At 39.9% G+C, this 18,415-nt stretch overlaps 1 long non-coding RNA gene and 1 pseudogene across 2 annotated transcripts in view; one reads left to right on the plus strand and one right to left on the minus strand.

Moving 5' to 3' along the window:
• Window positions 1–18,415, minus strand: part of LOC307104118 — a 347,699-nt gene that overhangs the window by 161,487 nt on the left and 167,797 nt on the right. The gene's annotated exons all lie outside the window — the stretch shown is intronic.
• LOC307102138 (large ribosomal subunit protein uL4-like) overlaps window positions 1–18,415 on the plus strand; it is a 173,388-nt pseudogene that overhangs the window by 17,608 nt on the left and 137,365 nt on the right. The window contains exon 3 of the transcript in view: window positions 16,483–16,597. The product of the transcript in view is annotated as a large ribosomal subunit protein uL4-like (transcript). The remainder of the gene's footprint in view (window positions 1–16,482; window positions 16,598–18,415) is intronic.

Consider the following 18,415-nt stretch of genomic DNA (forward strand, 5'->3'; position numbering starts at 1 on the left):
AATCATTTGGTTAAGGACACAACTGGCCTACTGATAGGTGGTGATTAACTGAATCAAATATGGATTTTTTTATGAAGTAATAGTCATATGTTCATAAAAATCTTGGCGAGGTATAAAATAAAGTAAAATAAAATAAAATAAGACATGGCCCCTTCTACCTCACAGTAACCCACTAAAAGAACATTAATACATGAGGCAACAAGCACAAGGCAGATAAAATGATCAAGTGCTGGAAACTTCATGGTCCAGAAAGTGTCCTAAGGGCAGTGCCATGTGTCCTGGCTGAGAGCAGAGGCTTAAGATGAGCCAGGGAGAGTTGGTAAGCTTGTGGATTCACTACCTGGTGAGGAGAGCAGCTGGTGTGATTGAAAATAGTTGGGGGCCCAAGATAGCCACATTGGCAAGAGAGATGCTTTTTGGATCATGTTTAAAAGAAAATAAGTACCCAGAGATTGTTTAATCCTAGGCTTAAATGTAGAAATAAGGAATCAAGAACATGAGTGATAATTCCTGAAACTGCCATTGTCACCATTTCGTGTGATTCAAATTATTGTGCCCACTAAATTGTACCCTCTATTTCCTCATCAGCAAAATCAGGATGACCTCTGGATGCGTTGCAAAGCACAGCTATTTGGCATTGATGAAAAATAAGGAGTTACATAAGAAATAATATACCTGTGTAATAGCAGCAATGACCAAAATGCTTTGCCTATGGCATTTTGACTTGAAAGGAGACATGAAAGGTGAAGGCCTGGGGCGGGAGGCAGAGGTGGGTGAGAAGAGGTCAGTGGGCAAGAAGAGGATATATGTAATACTTTCAACAATGAAGATTTTAAAAATAAATAAAAAAAAAACAAGTATGGTGAGAGGGAACTGAACACATGAAACACCCTCTGAGCTGTCTGTACACAGCTGAACTCTACATAATATCTGATCATGTTTTAATACACATCATGCCAAGTCTTCACAACTGATTCCATATATGTAATGAAGCTGGCATACACTAGCTGTGTAAACTCGTGAAATCACACAGTTATGCTTTGTATTAAAATCAGCCATATTTATACAATGAGATCATCCCAAATCCTCCTTGAATTCATATCATATATTGTCTTAATTGCTTTCACTAAAAGTCATTCATTTGATCTGAAATCTCTCCTACTACTGCATAATTTTCAAACACTAATATATAGTGCTTGAACATTTATATTTAATAATTAGGAAAAATGAAACTCATTCCATCTGGTAAAAGAAAAATCCAGTGACCTTGAAAGGAGCAAGCAGGATTATTTGAATTCAAAAACTCCTTTTTTGCCCAGGATCCCACTGTGCCTTGCTATTACTCTATTATTACCACTGTTACCTTCACTTTAAACAAAGGAAAAAAAGGCAGCACAGAGGGAATTTGTGACGACTCAAGGTCACAATGCCAAGTTGGAAAGATCTCAGGAGCCGCGATATAAACTTTGATCAGTCACTACACTAGTTTTCTCCTCTGAAAAGTAGAGATGCAGATGCCATATTTCATGGATTCTAAGATCAGATTTTTTCCCCATTGAACATCTCTGCAACAGGGAAACATCCTAACAACTACTGGTGTAGCATATTGTAGTGGGCAGTATTTTTTCTTGCTTAGTGGTAAATGAAATAATGCTGGGTCTTAAAATCCATGCAGCTTAGATTTGGTAAGAGACAATAATAATAACCAGCTCTGGTGAGAATACGTGAGAGGGCTGCAAATGTGGAGAATATGTGCATGCAAATTATGTGACTGAGGAGGCTACTCCAACAAAGGAAACTTACTCAGTGGCTGGAATTTGCTAGGTGGATGAAAAATTAACTTTAAAAAATTCTCACATCTTGGTCTAGCACCAACTTTTGGAATGCACGACTATCAAATGTGACACCTTTAAAATACCTGGCCACAAGTAAGAAATAAGCATTGCTCAGTCAGTGCAAACAAAACAATCAGAAATTTCATGGAATATATCTGAAGTCTATTATTTAAATCCAAATTCCACGTTAGCTTGTCATTGTGATATGTTTGACAAGTGCATGTGAGGATTCTGACACCAAGGAAGTTTCCAATATACTTTTACTCTATGAAAAAATAAATGTAAAATACATAAATGTGTTTCTAAATTGCTACTGTTTATTTTGAGAAATAAAACATTCATCATCTTCAAATTCTGTACTTCTGTATACTGATTGCTATGTAGTAAGGGTGAGGGTAGCAGCAAATTATAGTCAACTCGGCAGTCCAGATAAACTGCAGCTGTTCCCAGTTCTGTTTCTGCAACATCCGTAGTGGAATTCAGAATTTACTGAGAGCTGGCTTTTCACATTTTCCTGGCAAAGGAATTGCTGGCTTAATTACCCTTGGGGGTCCTGTGTAAATTATGTCCCTAGATGTGGAGAGAGAAGATGGCAGAAAATAAATATTCTGCAGGAGAGAGAGAGAGAGAGAGAGAGAGAAGAAAAATTCATCTCTGCTGAGTTTGCATTTCCTCCCTCGCCTCCTCTGAAGCTTGGAAGGCGACAAGTTCCCTCTAGTCCTGGATAAAATCATTAGTTCTGCCACACCCCACTCATCCCAGGAGCATCTTTCTCAGCCTGGTATCTACATGCACCATGACCAAACAAACCTGGCCTCGTGTGGCTGTGTTTAACTCCGTTTATCTAACACAGGCCAACATTCCCACCCTTTGAGGGACCCCCATGATCTTGTATATGACCTCACTAGTTGTTGAAAGCTAAAACTGCTAGAGAGATGCATGAAAAATTCACAAATTAATTAAGATGTGAATTTATTAATTTTTGCCAAAAATATCCACCAGAGACATAATAATATCTAACATTCATTGAAGTTTGCTCTCTTCCATTTATCTCATCCAAGCTTCAGTCACTGTGGTCATCCGCAGGCATTATTGGGAGTATCCTTCAACTAGGTGACTGGATTTTGGAACAGCTTGAGGAGGACTGAAATAAGATATGGGCATCCCATTCTGGGTGGTAACTGCCCTGAAGGAGAAAGAGGTGGAGCCAGTTTTCATCCAAACCCAGGCTGTCTGCCCTTGAGTTCACTCTTTTAGCCAACGTTTGCATGTTTTGCCTTCCTGGTATGGGAATTCTGGGTATGTAGAAGGAAATGAGAGTATAGTAAGAAAAATGGGGATGCTGTCAACCCTTCACAATCGCGACCTTGGTCAGCTCAGCTCATATAATAAGAAATACGATGTTTTGACATGTGACTCTCTCCTAGAGTTCAGGTTGACACTCAGAGCCGTATTTTACCTTTGAAGCCTGCATCCCTTAGTCAAGTGCATTGAAGACATCAGCAAGGGCTAATGTCAGACATCTCATGAAATGAGCACAGTTTTAGGGAGCGATTTTGATTGGCAGCACTAAAAAGAGAGGCGAAGGAAACAGGATGAGGGCGTAGTCTCAGTAGGTGCTGAAGTGCTGCCATAACTCTCCACAAGAGCTCTGAAGCTCTTCCAGAAGCAATCCCACTCTGGCAATTATGTGGGAGAGGGCTGTGCTTTGCACAGAGCGTGCGATCCTGCTGAGGAATTATGCAGTTAATGTGCTAGAAAATCTTTTATAAAATGGCATTTCCTTCACTGGCTTTCTAGCCGCCCACACCTGGGGTGTGCCAGTTTTTCGTACAAATACAATGGCCTCGCTAGCATTATTGTATTTCATTTCCGTTGAGAAGGTGACAAACCATGTCATAACCACCCACTATCTTCTTGAAACCCACCCAGCTATCTGGACACCCCAATCACACTTAGCATCTACTCATGTCATTAATAGACCAGGGCGGTCTCTCAGCAACAACACTTATCCCATCTTCTACCCTCACAGGAAAATGATGTTTCCCTTTTTGTCACTTCTTTATCTTTCTCTCTGACCTTAATTGAAATTGTTGTGAGCAGTTGTGAGAAGGTGATTCTTTCCTAGGTCCAGAACTATAGTTAGAAATGGCCCTAAGAGAAACATTGAACTTACTCCAGCCCAGATTTCACACAAATGTGTGCATTAATTGTGTCTGATGGGAACAACTGTGATAAAGGACAAATACAATAAAAAGCAGGATATATGTGCCCAGATTTTGGTCTGCCACTCTGTGACCTTGGAGAAGTGACTTAATCTCTCTGGGCTCTAGTTTTCTCTTAGATGTTGGGAGAGGATTGTACTGGAGAATGTTTATGAACTCTTTTAATGTAATGATTCTATAATTCCAAACACTACAAGAGTAGGAGTTCTCTCTTACCTTGAGCTGAAAAGTATTAATCAAAACTCAGTAAAATTCTTAATTAAGTACTAAGTGTTGATGCACAGAACCTGAAAGAAGCTAAATATTTGAACCCAATGTTGATACATACCTTTATCTGATGGCTGCCAGAGTAGATATAGCACATCACAATGTGGTAAGAGACAAGCTGCAGCATACTCAAAAGGGAAGAAGCATCTTTTAAGGATCATCCTATCAGTGACCCAGGCCCCAGAGGTGCAGAAGAGGACAGAGAAGCTAAGAGGCTACCATCTGAGATTGATTTCCCAGGTGGATAGGGAAGCACTTTGCTGGGAGTGAGACACATGAGGTGAGACCAACCGAGCTTTCCAAGTGGACAAAAATTGGTCAGGAGTTCAATCCGAAAGGAGTCTGGAGGGGGATAAATAAGAGCCAAGTTTTAGGAAAAAAATAGCAGAAGTGCACTAAGTCAATAAAAAAGTAAAACTACATCAAATAGGATGATCTGAGGCTCAATATGAATATGGGGCTAAGAGAAGCATGGCATAGATATTATGGAGATAGGCCAATAGCAAACTAGAAACAGAATTTAGCATAAGGGGAGTTGCTAAAGTATCAGAATAGGAGTTGGGCAAGTTACTTGGCTGTTTCGGGGCAGGTACTATGTATTTATGAAGCAGAACCTCTACTGATCTCTAGAAACAATTATTTAAAGGGCCAGGCTCAGGAAATCCTATTAAAACAGAGACATATGAATACTTTGGATAAATCTTCTAAGCAAATAAATGCGGCTAATATTAGGCTAAATAAAAATATAATCTAGACTATGAGTGAATGAATTGGAACTTTAATAAATGAAATGACCACAGCATTATTTTTGACAGCTTTTGTTATCATATGTTAGATGTGTCTGCATTAGTACCATTTAGGATAACGTTACAGAACCATTGGAACTTCACAAGTCAACAGCTAATTTGACTTCCTTGTAGGAGAAAAAGAAAAGAAAAATAATCCTGACAGATGTATCCCATGAAAGCAAAGTGCTGAAAATTAAACAATGCTTGCAATGTTCCTGTCAGATCTCATTCTCCTCAAGAAAGCTTTCTTATAGGTGAACAAATGCAGTTTTTTTCCATTGATTAAAAACTACCTCCCAGATGCTGAGCTAGGCCAGGCTACAAGGCCTGTCCTGTCTTCAAAGCCTAATGAGAACATGGAGTTAGACCTGGTTAAACCAGCAAACATTCAGTTCTGGAGACACCTATGAGACACAGGTGAATAGGTGAAGCTTTCTGCTTCCTAGTTACTCCAGGGTGACAGATATGGTCTTTGTAGCCCAAGGGATATAAGGAGACCTCCAGTCTAGATGAGCCCAGGAAATTCTGGCTGGTTAAGCAGAAGAGGGGTCATATGCCCTTCTCCCCCTCCTTAATCCACACCACAATTACTAACTTCACTGCTCTGTATTTCACTTTATAATTGGGTCTACTAAATCTTTCAGTGCATAGGGTCAGGCAATAGACAAAATATTTGAACGCACTTCACATTTTTAAAACTATATGACAACATTAGACTGTCCCCAGACAACTTTATAAGCATGTATCTAAAGATCTATGGAAAAGCCCAATATTTATCCCAATTTTCATGGCAGTGGGAAAGGACCAGAAGAGCTGGTATGAAAGCCCTTTCATACCTGAAACTCTGTCCAACTGTCACTAAAATCAACTAGTGTTATTACTGAAAAATCTAGATTACCCACAACATGGCCAAATGCCAAGCCTGCTGGGTCAGGGTAGGTCAACTTTCCAGAACATACTGGAATACTTTAAATTTTTTGCCAAGCACTATATACCATAAGAGCCAAATATTCTTATTCTCCAGCACTTGAGAACTTGTCCTCAAGCTTTCACCCAGCTAGTGATTCTATGGAAAGCAAAACCCACGCTGAGTTGTAAGCTGCCAGGAGAAAATGACATGCAAAGGGAAAATGAGGGCACAGTGCTGAAGGCAAGGGTAAGGGAATAGGGCATGTGTGATATGGGGACAGAAGCCGGAAAGCCAAAGCACAATATGAGATGCAACTAGCAAGAGAAACAAAGGGCAGCCAGACAATATTTCACAAATACATTAGGAACAAGACAAAGGAGAATGTAGACCCGCTAATTAGGAGGGAGGGAAAACAAATAGCAGATGCATGAGAAGGCTTGAGCTTTTAATACCTATTATGCTCCAGGCTTCACAAAATGGTTAGCTATCATCAGAAGCTGAATATAAACCACAGTAATGAGCACATGGGGGGGAAAAGAAGTTTAAATGGAAACCAAACAGATTAGTAACTACTTAGTCAAGCTCCATGGTTTCAAATTTGGCCCTGACAGGAGCCAGAGTGCTCTAGTAATAAAACTAGTTTCTGAAATTCAAGTTCCTGTAAAACATTCTGTTGAAGGAGTGGGAAGACGTCAGGTGGCTAAGTCTGAGGCAAATGCATGGTCAGCATTGAGCAACAGGAAATGAGAGGTGACTGGAAGCAAAAGCATTGACCCTGGAAAGGGACATGATTGTCCCTACTGAGTGGCACTCAAAGTTAGTTAAATAGATAGACTTATCTACCCCATACCAAGCACAGAAGTGAGGGAAACTCAACTGGCCAGGGTGCCATGGTAGACAAGACCTTGGGGTGAGGCCATGGAAGTGCCACATTCTAAAATAGAGTTACCATGTCTTCATGTAAATGCCAGACACTTGACCAAAGAAGGCAAAAGTGGGAGCCTAGAATGGAGCTGGGAACCTCAGATGGAGAATATAATTGGGGGGCTGGCCTGGCAAGCTGAGTTAAGTACCTTTCATTTTCAGATCAATATAGTTGAAACCGCTTGCATTCCTGCTCTGTGTCATGCCTTGCACTGTGCTAATTACTTCGTATGCATTTTTTAACTTAATATTCTCAATAACCCAGTAAGATAGGCAGTTATGATTTATATTTTATAAACTCTAAACATCCCTGGGTATCAGGTCCTTCATGTAAATGATCTAAAGATGGGTGTAAGAAAGGGAAGTGGTTGCATTTATCTGTTTATTTGCTCACTCTAAGCTGCATATTCTATACAACCTCTTTGATTTGTTAACTAAAGCAAAGTATGTATAATTTAGTTTATTATATTATTTTGCCATCTACATGTAACTCCCAGGGTTTCTTCAAGATGTTAATGCTACTTTTTTATATATTTTTACTTATTTCACAGAGAGAGAGAGAAATAGAAATATCAATGATGAGAAAAAAATCATTGACTGGCTGCCTCCTGCATGTCCCCCACTGCAGATCGAGCCCACAATCTGGGCATGTGCCCTTGACCAGAATTGAACCTTCAATCCACAGGGTGACTCTCTACACACTGAGCCAAACCAGCTAGGGCTGCTACTTTAAAAAAACAACAACACCCATAAGCAGATGTGTTACTTTTAACAAAAAATATGAGGCTCGGCAGAATTATCATATCCTTTCCCAACTACCAGATGATGAAGAAAAAATGAACAAGGGTAACCAGGCAGTGATGGCCTACATTGGCTGCAGTTAATGAAAGAAAAGGCCACAGTTCTACAAGGACCTTCCAAGTGGCAGCATCTTAGGGAAGTCACTCTTATCTGAGGGCAAGGATGACCAAAAATAAGCAAGTCCCTCACATTTGCTGTAACCTTGACAAATATTGTGAAATAATTACAGTACTCTCTCTCTTGGAGTCCATGGGCCCCTAAAGTTCTTTTCTGGATACAAGATTCTGTTTGCTAAAATAAAAGTACCTTATAGAGTAATTCTTCTTGGTATCAAGGTATCTTGGGCATCAAATGAACTGTCAGGATGTTTGATGAACAACGACTCAGGAACTAGAATTCCTGGCTTGATTTTAAAAAATGTATTCACTCAATAAACGCTGGTAGATGTTGAGCTCAAACAGGCACAATAGATGTCTTTACCATAGTACTTCTCAATTTTTAACATGCTGATTTGAATTGTAAGTCTACTTAAGTTGGACATAGCATACAACATTTCCCAAAGTTGGAGACCATTGGGACCATCTTCTCACAGAGCTTGTAACATCCTATAGGGAGGTCAATAAGCATATTCCTGTCAGAGAACCAAAGGTTATTATTAATTATACTCAGTGTGTCTCTTGCTTGGATAACATTAGCACAATGGTCAGACCTAAGTTAAGTTTAAAACAAAGTCAGGCAAACAGAAAAGATGCTCAATGCTGAGGTCCAGACTAAAGGGTTGGAACTCTTTCAATCTCTCCTGCTGAGAATGGGGCCACCCTATGGAAAGGCAATGAAGTCCATCTCTGGGAGATGAATTGGGGAGGATCTGGCAGCCAACAATGACTCAATGGATAAACCTTGATGGATTACTATTGTCCAATTTCCCTTTTTATGTGCATCATGGAGTTACTTCAGGCCCTTGAGTTTTAATGCAATTTATTGGATTACAACATTCTTTAGTAACACTCCATTCTTGCTTGAATATACACATGTCATTCAATGTGTATATAGAAACATTTTAGGTACTTTAGCTAAAGGCACTTTAAACCATTTCTCAGAGTGGGTTAGTCTGCAGATGGCCACTTATATCCATTATACTTCAACTTCTATTAATTAACAGTCATAATATGTTGTGCCCAGATTTTGGAGGCATCTTATTTAGAGTGATGTATACACTCAACTACATGTTGCTGGGGATCCAGTGAAACTTTGTTAACTTAGTATAAAACCAACATAGAAGACCCCCTTAGTGTGCACCACCAAAGCTGTCATTTCCCAGTGTCAAAATAAAAAATCCATCCTTGTGGTTGGGCTAGGGACATCATCCATCCATCCAATGTCTACTCAGCATTCATTCATTTATCAAATATTTATTGAGCACAATTCTTCGTTAGTACTAGAGGTGCAACAAGCAAAATATATATAGCCTGTGTCCTCACCTATAGCTGATGATCTCAGTGCAAGATCAGTAGTGGAGCTTTGCAGGAGTAAGGATAGAGCCTCCGATGCTGGAGCCCAGGCTTACCCAGTTTCCACTTCATTTGTGAATTATTTCATACTTCAGTCTGGTTGGTCTCACAAAACAAAAGATCATCTTAAACCTTTGAACAGCACCATCTAGCTTCCAATGCAAGTCCTGCAGTCAGCAAAGTTACTACAACCCTTAATTTCTGTACATAAACTGTGTTAATGATTAAGGCAGGTTTAGAGTCAATTGTGCACACACAAATAGATATGTAATCTCTACCTACATATCTATTTATCAGGAAGGACTTTCAATGAATGAAAGCTATAGACAGTTGGAACTTAAAATAATAAGAAATGTGAAAAGATGTAAATAAAATAAAATGAGAGGGATAACAAAAAACGAGTGTGGCAAAGTATGTGGGGACCTTCAAGAGACATTTTGCTCTTGGGCTAAATGTATTTCTCAGAGTGTAGAGTTCATTAGATAAGTTTGAAAGACTGTCTTGTGTGTTTGTGTGTGTGTGTATATGTGTGTGTATGTGTGTGTGTGTGTGTGTGTGTGTGTATGCCTGTGTGTGTTTGCATAAATCCAAAGGAAAAATAATCTTCTCCAAGGAGGTTCAGAGACCTGTAGGCTCAATCAGTTTCTGCTTTATGTGAACACAAGATGAACAGACTCTTGAAAAAATGCCCAGTCATTATTAACACAGGATTGAGATTTGGTTACTGCCACCTCCATTTGTATACACACCAAACTACATTGAAGGCAATTCATGACCTTAATTTTAAGTTGATTCAAAGGAAAATTTACTTTCAAAAATAATGATTTGGGAGTCTGTCCTTAGGAATGACAGAATTTCACTCTGGGATACCTTTAGAAATGGGTAAATGGCTTTCTTAAGAGATTGCAAACACTATCTTCTATTTCCTATCACAGCATAATTTAAATGATGCCTCACACTCTGAGAATGTTAGCATATACTTTTGAGCTAATAAATCACCAAGGTAGTTTTATAACTTTGGATGTAACTTAAGAGCTTTTGTTTAGAAGTACAGGCTGTGTATTTCTTCAGAAGAGGGACAATATCTACTACTTATTTAGATAAGTACCTGAAGGACTAGAAACATCTCTTATAGACAGTGAAAGTTAAGTCCTGTGTGTGTGAATATGTGCATGTATTTCTGATAACATCATTGTCCTAGACCTAACAATAGAGGGTTCTGAAATGGTGCTATATTTCTAAGTTGCTCAGCTCTTTAAAAAAATAGCTTTTAAAATTTTGCTTAATGAATATGTTATATATTGTATCTGGTTATAATCCAAGTAGAGGCCTGGTGCACAAAATTCATGCATGTGGGGGAGGAGAGTGTTCCTCAGCCCAGTCTGTACCCTCTCCAATCGGGGACTCCTCGGGGGATGTCCGACTGCCAGTTTAGGCCTGATCCCTGTGGGACATCCCTCTCACAATCTGGGACCGCTGGCTCCTAACCACTCGCCTGCCTGCCTGCTGATTGCCCTTAACCACTTCTGCCTGCCAGCCTGATCACCCTCTAACTGCTCCCCTGCTGGCCTGATTGACCCCCAACTGCCCTCTCCTGCCTGCCCAATGGCCCCCAACTGTCCTCCCCTGCTGGCCTGATCACCCCCAACTGCCCTCCCCTGTTGGCCTGATTTCCCCAAGCTGCTCTCCCCATGCCAACTGATTGCCCACAACTGCCCTCCCCTGCCGGCCATCTTTTGGTGGCCATCTTGTGATGGCCATGTTGTGGCAGCCATCTTGTGATGACGTGGGGGTGGCCATCTTGTGGTGGCCATCTTGTGATGATGTGAGGGCACGAGGGCACAAGGGCCACCTAGGCTTTTATTAGTATAGATTATATACACCCCTTTCTTCACTCACTACAAATATATTAGAGAATATAAAATAATATGGCAAACAATATTCTCATAAAAATCACTGTAATTCAATACATAAATTCCCCTAAATATCTCTTTTCTGGAATTACAACTTCAGATAAAGTTATATGGAGAAACATCACAAGTAGGGTCTCAAAAGAGCAAATGGGACTGGCCTTCTTACCTATCTGATTACTTCTTTAGTCAGCTCCTCTGTACACCTTCAACTGCTACTGTTTAATGAGCTTCCTCCATCATCATTATTTGCCAACCCCATAATTTTTTAGGGTGGTTTCATACACAGCAAATGCTAATGGCTTCTAAACCAGTTATTAGGCCCAAACATGCATATCCAGCTGCCTGCTGGACTGCTCCACTGGACAACCAGCAGACACAAACTCCACAAGTCCATGCTGAGCTCATCACCCACCACCTGGGCTCTTAGCCACTTTCTGTTCCTCTTTCATGGAGTAAATGTTTGAATAAATGAATTAAAAATTTTTAACAGTTACTAAATGAATGTCACATAGAAGATAAGTATTTATATAATGAGACAAGCTGGTTGGACTCTTTTTAAATAGAGTTGGTTCTTCTAGAATTTCTGGAAATCACAGGCTAGTTAAATACCTTAAAACTAAATCTCTAGTTATTTGAGCAAAGAAATAAATTGCAGGCTAGGATCAGAGGAGACCACAGTTTATATAAACTATTTATGGCATTTTCTTTTGAACCATCCAAGAAAAGTGTTATCGTTTCATTACAAGCCAAACAAAATCTAGTTGAGTTTCTTTGCACACGCACTTTCTTATGTTTACTTACATAAAAGTAAAACAAGTCAGTTAATATTTGGCTGAGCATCTTCCATCACTACAGTAGTAATGATGTCACACCTTAGCGATGTCTGAAGCCATGAATCTGGACTACTCTTTGTTAACCAACCTACAGGGTAGAATATTGTGTTAATGCATGATGCTCCTTTTAAGATAATATACACACAGAATATGTGGAGTTATTTTCTTTTCCAGGTAACTCCAATAGTTGAGTTTTTCTAAACGATGCTTGTATTTCTTTTATGAGTCTTTAACTTCTTACTTGGCTGGAACTTCAGAGGGCATTCTGGCTGACATCCAAGGAATCTCAACCAGTGATTGAGGAAACAATTACTGCTTCCAGTGTGAGACAATAGTTCTTTACAGGAAGAAAGGGACTGTTGCTTACATAGCTTTTTTTTCTCTGGGGTTTTGACACTGTCATGAGTAAGTGCATGGACAGAACCAAACTATCATGAAGGAGTCACTGCAAAGAGTCCAAAGTGGCCAACACTCCTTGACTTGTATCTATAACCTCATTCAAGAAAAGCTTTCATTTCAGGAAGGGCAGCAAATTGACTCTATGACAGGTATGCAGAGCTTTTTCTTTTAGTTTTTTTTTTTTTTTTTTTGTAAATATGCTTTGTATTGATTTCAGAGAGGAAGAGAGAGGGAGAGAGACTTGGAAACATCAATGATGAGAAAGAATCATTGATCAGCCCTAACCAGTTTGGCTCAGTGAATAGAGCGTCTTCCTATAGACTGAAGGGTCCCAGGTTCGATTCCAGTCAATGGCATGTACCTGGGTTGCAGGCACATCCCCAGTAGAGGGTGTGCAGGAGGCGGCTGATAGGTGTTTCTCTCTCATCGATGTTTCTAACTCTCTATCCCTCTCCCTTCCTCTCTGTAAAAAAATCAATAAAATATATTATTTTGATAAAAAGAATCATTGATCAGCTGCCTCCTGCACGCCCGGCCACTACTAGGAACTGAGCCTGCAACCTGGGCAAGTGCCCTGACCTGGAATCAAATCATGACCTTCTGGTTTATAGGTTGATGCTCAACCACTGAGCCACTCAGGCCGGGCTTTCTTTTAGTTTTAATAAGATTTTGTCCTATATTATCTCCTTCTGTCCCTAAAGAAATTAAACAATTTACCCAAGATCACAATTAGTGGATGCCCTTAAATTAGAGCCCAGGCCTTCACATGTCTAGCTCATTGTGCAACATCCCTAAACATACCACCCCAGTGGATTTAATTTTAATTCACAGATTCTTGAATTTTCACACTTTGAGATATACCCCTTTTATTTATTGTCACAAAGCAAATGTACCTGGAAGGGATAAGTAGTATCACCAAACTCTCTGGGAGTAGATGATGATAATATGAAAGACATCCTATATAATAAAAGTCTAATGCTAAGTGTACAGTCATCCAGTCAGCCATTCAACCAATCAAAGGGTAATATGCTAATGATATGCTAAGGTTGCTCAACCACTTGCTATGACGTGCACTGACCACCAGGAGGCAAATGCTCCAAACGTTAGGTTAGCTTGCTACTGGGGTCTGGCCGATAGGGACTGAGTGAGATGGGCTGGACATGCCCTGGAGCCCTCCTGTGGTCCCTGCCTGGCTGGCCAACCTCATACGTCCCTCTCCGGCCCCAATTGTGCACAAGTGGGGTCCCTTGGCCTGGCCTGTGCCTTCTCTTGATCCAGGCTGAGGAACTCCCCTCTGAGTGCACAAATTTCATGCACAGGGCCTCTAGTAGAGAATAAAAGGCACAGCTTTCATGAAAGGCAAAAGGAAGGCAGGTGTGAAGGCTTAGAATCATAATTCTAGGATAGCAGACACTTGTGATCTGTCTCACTATCATGTTTGTAGCCAGTTGACATTTAATATTATTGTTGAAGATTTCCTGTGAAACAAACACTATCTACCTAACATTACAAGAGAAGCCTCAAGCTTAGAGGACTGCCTCTTGAACCTAAGAAATTCGTATACTAATCCATCTTCCTAAATCAGCAGAAGACTTTGGGAGTAACTAATCCTATAGCATGGACCCCACTCAGGAGTCTGTCTGCAATGCAGGCGTATATCAATGCTGAATTGATGTTCAGCCCACACCCGTTGTGATCCATTTTTCTTCATTTACTGAGTGATGATAATTACTATGTTACTCACACTCTTGAAAAGAGCCTTTGTGCTATTGCACATGGAAATGTTTGTTTAAGATCCTTTATCACCAAGCAAGCGAAACAAGAGTGAAAAGTGGGCCTTAAAGAAGTGTATTTTGATCTTAAAAGGAGAATTTTGTCCTGAAAAACATTATTCCTATTATTAGTAGTAGTTTTATTTTGACACTAGCTTTATCCAGAAAAATCTATCACAGCACAGCCAAGAATGGTAATTGAATGTGAAATTGATTTTTATTATATCTAATAAAAAGAAACTCTTACTATTATTACAAATTGCCCATAATTATAATTGTCTAGAGACTTCTTTATCAGTCTGAGTGGGATAGACATAAGCTACATGTACAATAGCACTTCCTTGTCTATGAGTTAAATATGTACGCTCATTACTGGCAATGTAAATTAGCATTATAGCAAATGTAGTCTATTTCACTCTCCTGGACAGAGTCTAATACTGCTGATGAGAGATATTTAGTAGGCAAGTCATTTATTTCTGTGCTGTAACATTCAGAGGTGCATAAATGGTGGCCCTGGTATGTTCTTTCTAGTTAATGGAGATCCTGTCAGCCTTTCACATCAGAACTTGGTTCATAAAATATTAAGCAGCTGTTATGTTCTTTGTGTACATCAATCTTGAAGATTAGTAAACTATTTACTAGCCATATTTTGGAGAGCACTTATTTTATGAACATGTCATCCAGCCACCTTCACATCTGGTTCCTTGATGGACAGCTAATGTAGATTAAATCTACCCCATCTCTGTTAAGAACACTAACGAATTCTAAGGTAAAGACAACAAAAGCACTCTATTCCAGGATATTCATCATCAACTCTGAACCAGATCCCAAGGTAGTGCCAGCATCTCCAAGCTGTGGCTTAGCAAGTACTTAAGGGACTATTGTCCATCATCAACACAATATCCAAGCCTTGTAGAAGCTGATCAATTTCTAGAGTTGTTCTGCTACCTCCATGGGAGATGAGATGGATGTTTATTTTCTTTTCCTACTCAAGTCCCTCTCCCCCGCCCCCCGCCGCCACACACACACACACACACACACACACACACACACACACACACATACACACACACACACACGCACACACACAAATAAGCACTCTGTTTCAATGTCTAGAAACCCTTCCCTGCCTGGCAGATTGAGGATGCAGAGAAGGTTAAGGCAGCTGGGGAAGGGACCATTCTTAATTGCTGTATAACTACCACGTATTGAGACCTGGTTATTTACAAAGTGGTTTGAAAACAGTGAGTGCTGGGATGGGCTCAGTGTTTTGAAAGGAAAAAGTTTCTGAAGTAGCAAATGCAGCAAACTATTCACTAATTCTTACTAAAAATTATTTTCAGTGGTGTTGAGTTGCTACTCTTCTTTTATCCCAGGTGCACAAGAATGGTCTCTTTAATGTCATGTCTTCAAATTACATAGGAGTAAACCAGAGGGTCGACCTACACCTGGAGCTGATGATTGCACATAGTATTTAAAATGCAAAGCAGCTAATTAAGATGATGGTCAAGTGGTAGTTTTCTGGTGATATTAGCACAGAAAATCAGGGTTGTGTCTCTGTTTTCTTTTATGCTGTACAGTATCAGCAAGCTAAAAACTAATGGTTAATTTCAGCACCAGAAATTTTAAAAATGAGCTAGCCACATCTAAGAAATGCATTTGCATTTACCTATAATTACCTATCATCTCAGTCTAAACTGATGTTTCTACACCACAGTCTCTCAAAGTAGGACGTGAGGACCTCGTAAACCAGAATCAACTGGAGACATTTGTAAAATACAGATTACTTTATCTTACTCTGAACTTACTGAGTTAAGTTCCAGGAATCTGCATGTTACCAGTGTCTCCCAGGTGATTTTGTTGGACACCATGTGTAAAAAATCACTCTCTAAGGTAATTGACCGAAGTATTATAATGCCTTCATGATGACAAAATAGCCAGCACCAAGAGTCCTAAAAAGGAAAATACTGTTTACCAGGCTCTGATACCTGACCACATGCTCCAGATCCAGGCCTCAGATACTATTCCTGATCACTCTTTCAGGCACCTCTTTAGGCAGCTGTGAACTCCGACATCAACCCTGCACCTCCCACACTGAGCCAGCTCTGCCCAGGCCAGGGGCACTAGGCAAGGCACGGTCTTCACTTAGGGCTGAGATGTCCTTCCCTGTGAATTCTGCAGGAGAAGGCTGCTGTTTACATTCCCTACGTTTAATTTCATTTTTCACTTCTTTGTTAATAAATTGTGAATCAGAATTAATTGCCTGTACTAAAATTTCCTTGAAGACATTGTTTAATTGGAAAGATGCAAGTTACCACCCTTAGTCCAGTGGATGCCCTCAGCATGCCACAGCACTCCAGCCCCACTGACAGTACTGCTATTGCATTAATGGCTGCATCTACTCTACCCAAAGGGGAAAGTAGGCAAGCAGAGAGCTGAGCATTTGGAGATCGCTAGGTGAAGATGGTTAAGAGAAAAGAAAATACACAATATTTTAAGTTTTAAGTATTCTGATTTTGCCTAATAGTCAATGAAGTAAAAGGTCCTCAAGGTCCTCAAAAGACAGGCAACATCTCTTCAATCCTCATTGTCACCACTGTGGTTAAGTGTTAGAGTGGACAGGTCTTTTTTAAAAAGTTCAGTTGAACCCTAGCTGTTTTGGCTCAGTGGATAGAGTGTCAGTCTTCGAACTGCGGGGGGGGGGGGTGTGGGGGAGAGGGGTAACCGGTTTGATTTCAGTCAAGGGCAAATGCCTGGGTTGCAGGCTCATTCCCCTGTAAGGGGCATGCAGGAGGCAGCTGATCAATGATTCTCTCGTCATTGATGTTTCTGTCTCTCTATCCCTCTTCCTTCCTCTCTGAAATCAATAAAAATATATTTAAAAAGTTCAGTTGAGCCCCTGCCAGTGTGGCTCATTTGGTTGGAGTGTTGTCCTGTGCACTGGAAAGTCGTGGGTTCCTGGTCAGGGCACATGTCCAGGTTTCATGTTCCATCCCTGGTGGGGCTGAGAGGCATTCGGTTGAGGTATCTCTCTCTCTCTTCCTCTCTCTCTCTCTCTCTCTCTCTCTTTCTCTCTCTCTCTCTCCCCCTATTCTCTCTCTAAAATCAATAAAAATACTTTTTTTAATTTAGTTGATACTATTGTAAAACGCCTTAGCCATACATTTGGAAAGTCTTTAGTAATCATTTATTCCAATAATTTAATTATAATTTAAGCCACACATCTGTTTGAAAACATATCTGCAGAGATAGAGGGGCTTGTTCTTGGGATGGTGATTGACAGGGAGAAGCAGATTGACTTGGCACATGTGTAGAACTCATTAATCTTCTTCAAGTACATTCCGGGAAACATGGAGTTCTCTCCGCAAGCTGTTACCAAAACAGTACATTTATTTGCACAGTTGGGATTCTAATAGTTTAAGTGGAAATTACAAGTTAAGGGAGAGGGGGATACTCTCATGTGATCAAGTTTTCCATGATTATACTGTAAACAGGACAACACATGTTATATAATATCACAGTATTTTCCCAGTTGCTGCAGTTTTAGTATCTAATAGGCTATAGCTGATTGTAAGGTCAGTCTTAGATGTCATTTGATAGATGTTGATCCTTGCATGTTAGAGTATTTTGTAAATCCTTTAGATATCAATATGTGTATTTCAAGAAAATCATTTAATCACTAGAGATCTGGGAATGTTCTGAGTTATATTAGTATATCATTGGGAGATTAGATACTACAATGATATAAGAGGAAAAAAATTAAAATGTAGCTATCATTTTTTTTGAAGAAGGAAATCAGTCAATCTGAAATGAATGTAGAGCAGCTGCGCTCAAATAGACATCCTCCAATATATTGGCGGGAGATTTGGGCTGATGGAATTTTCATGAACTTAGCTTTCTGGCTTTCTCTGAATGCTGTCTCTGCAGATTTAAATCCATCTTACTTCAGAATGCTGGGTTTGTAACTGAGAAGAAATAGTGCAGATGGCTAAATTATCCTTGCTTGTTCAAAGCCATGACAACTTACTATAATATAGCTTTAAGCACCTGAATTTAATTAGACTACATTTGAATGTGGAGAATATGATTTACAATATGTGCTTCAATATGGAGACGTGTTTTGATTTCAGGTTGTCATTTATTATTTTAGCTATAAATGTTGATCAAACAGACTATGTTTTGTCTTTTAATGAAGACTATCTTAAGGGGCAGTGGGAATGGGATATACTTCCCAATA

Source organism: Cnephaeus nilssonii (genome assembly GCF_951640355.1).
Source record: "Cnephaeus nilssonii genome assembly, chromosome: 1".
Classification (NCBI taxonomy): domain Eukaryota; kingdom Metazoa; phylum Chordata; class Mammalia; order Chiroptera; family Vespertilionidae; genus Cnephaeus; species Cnephaeus nilssonii.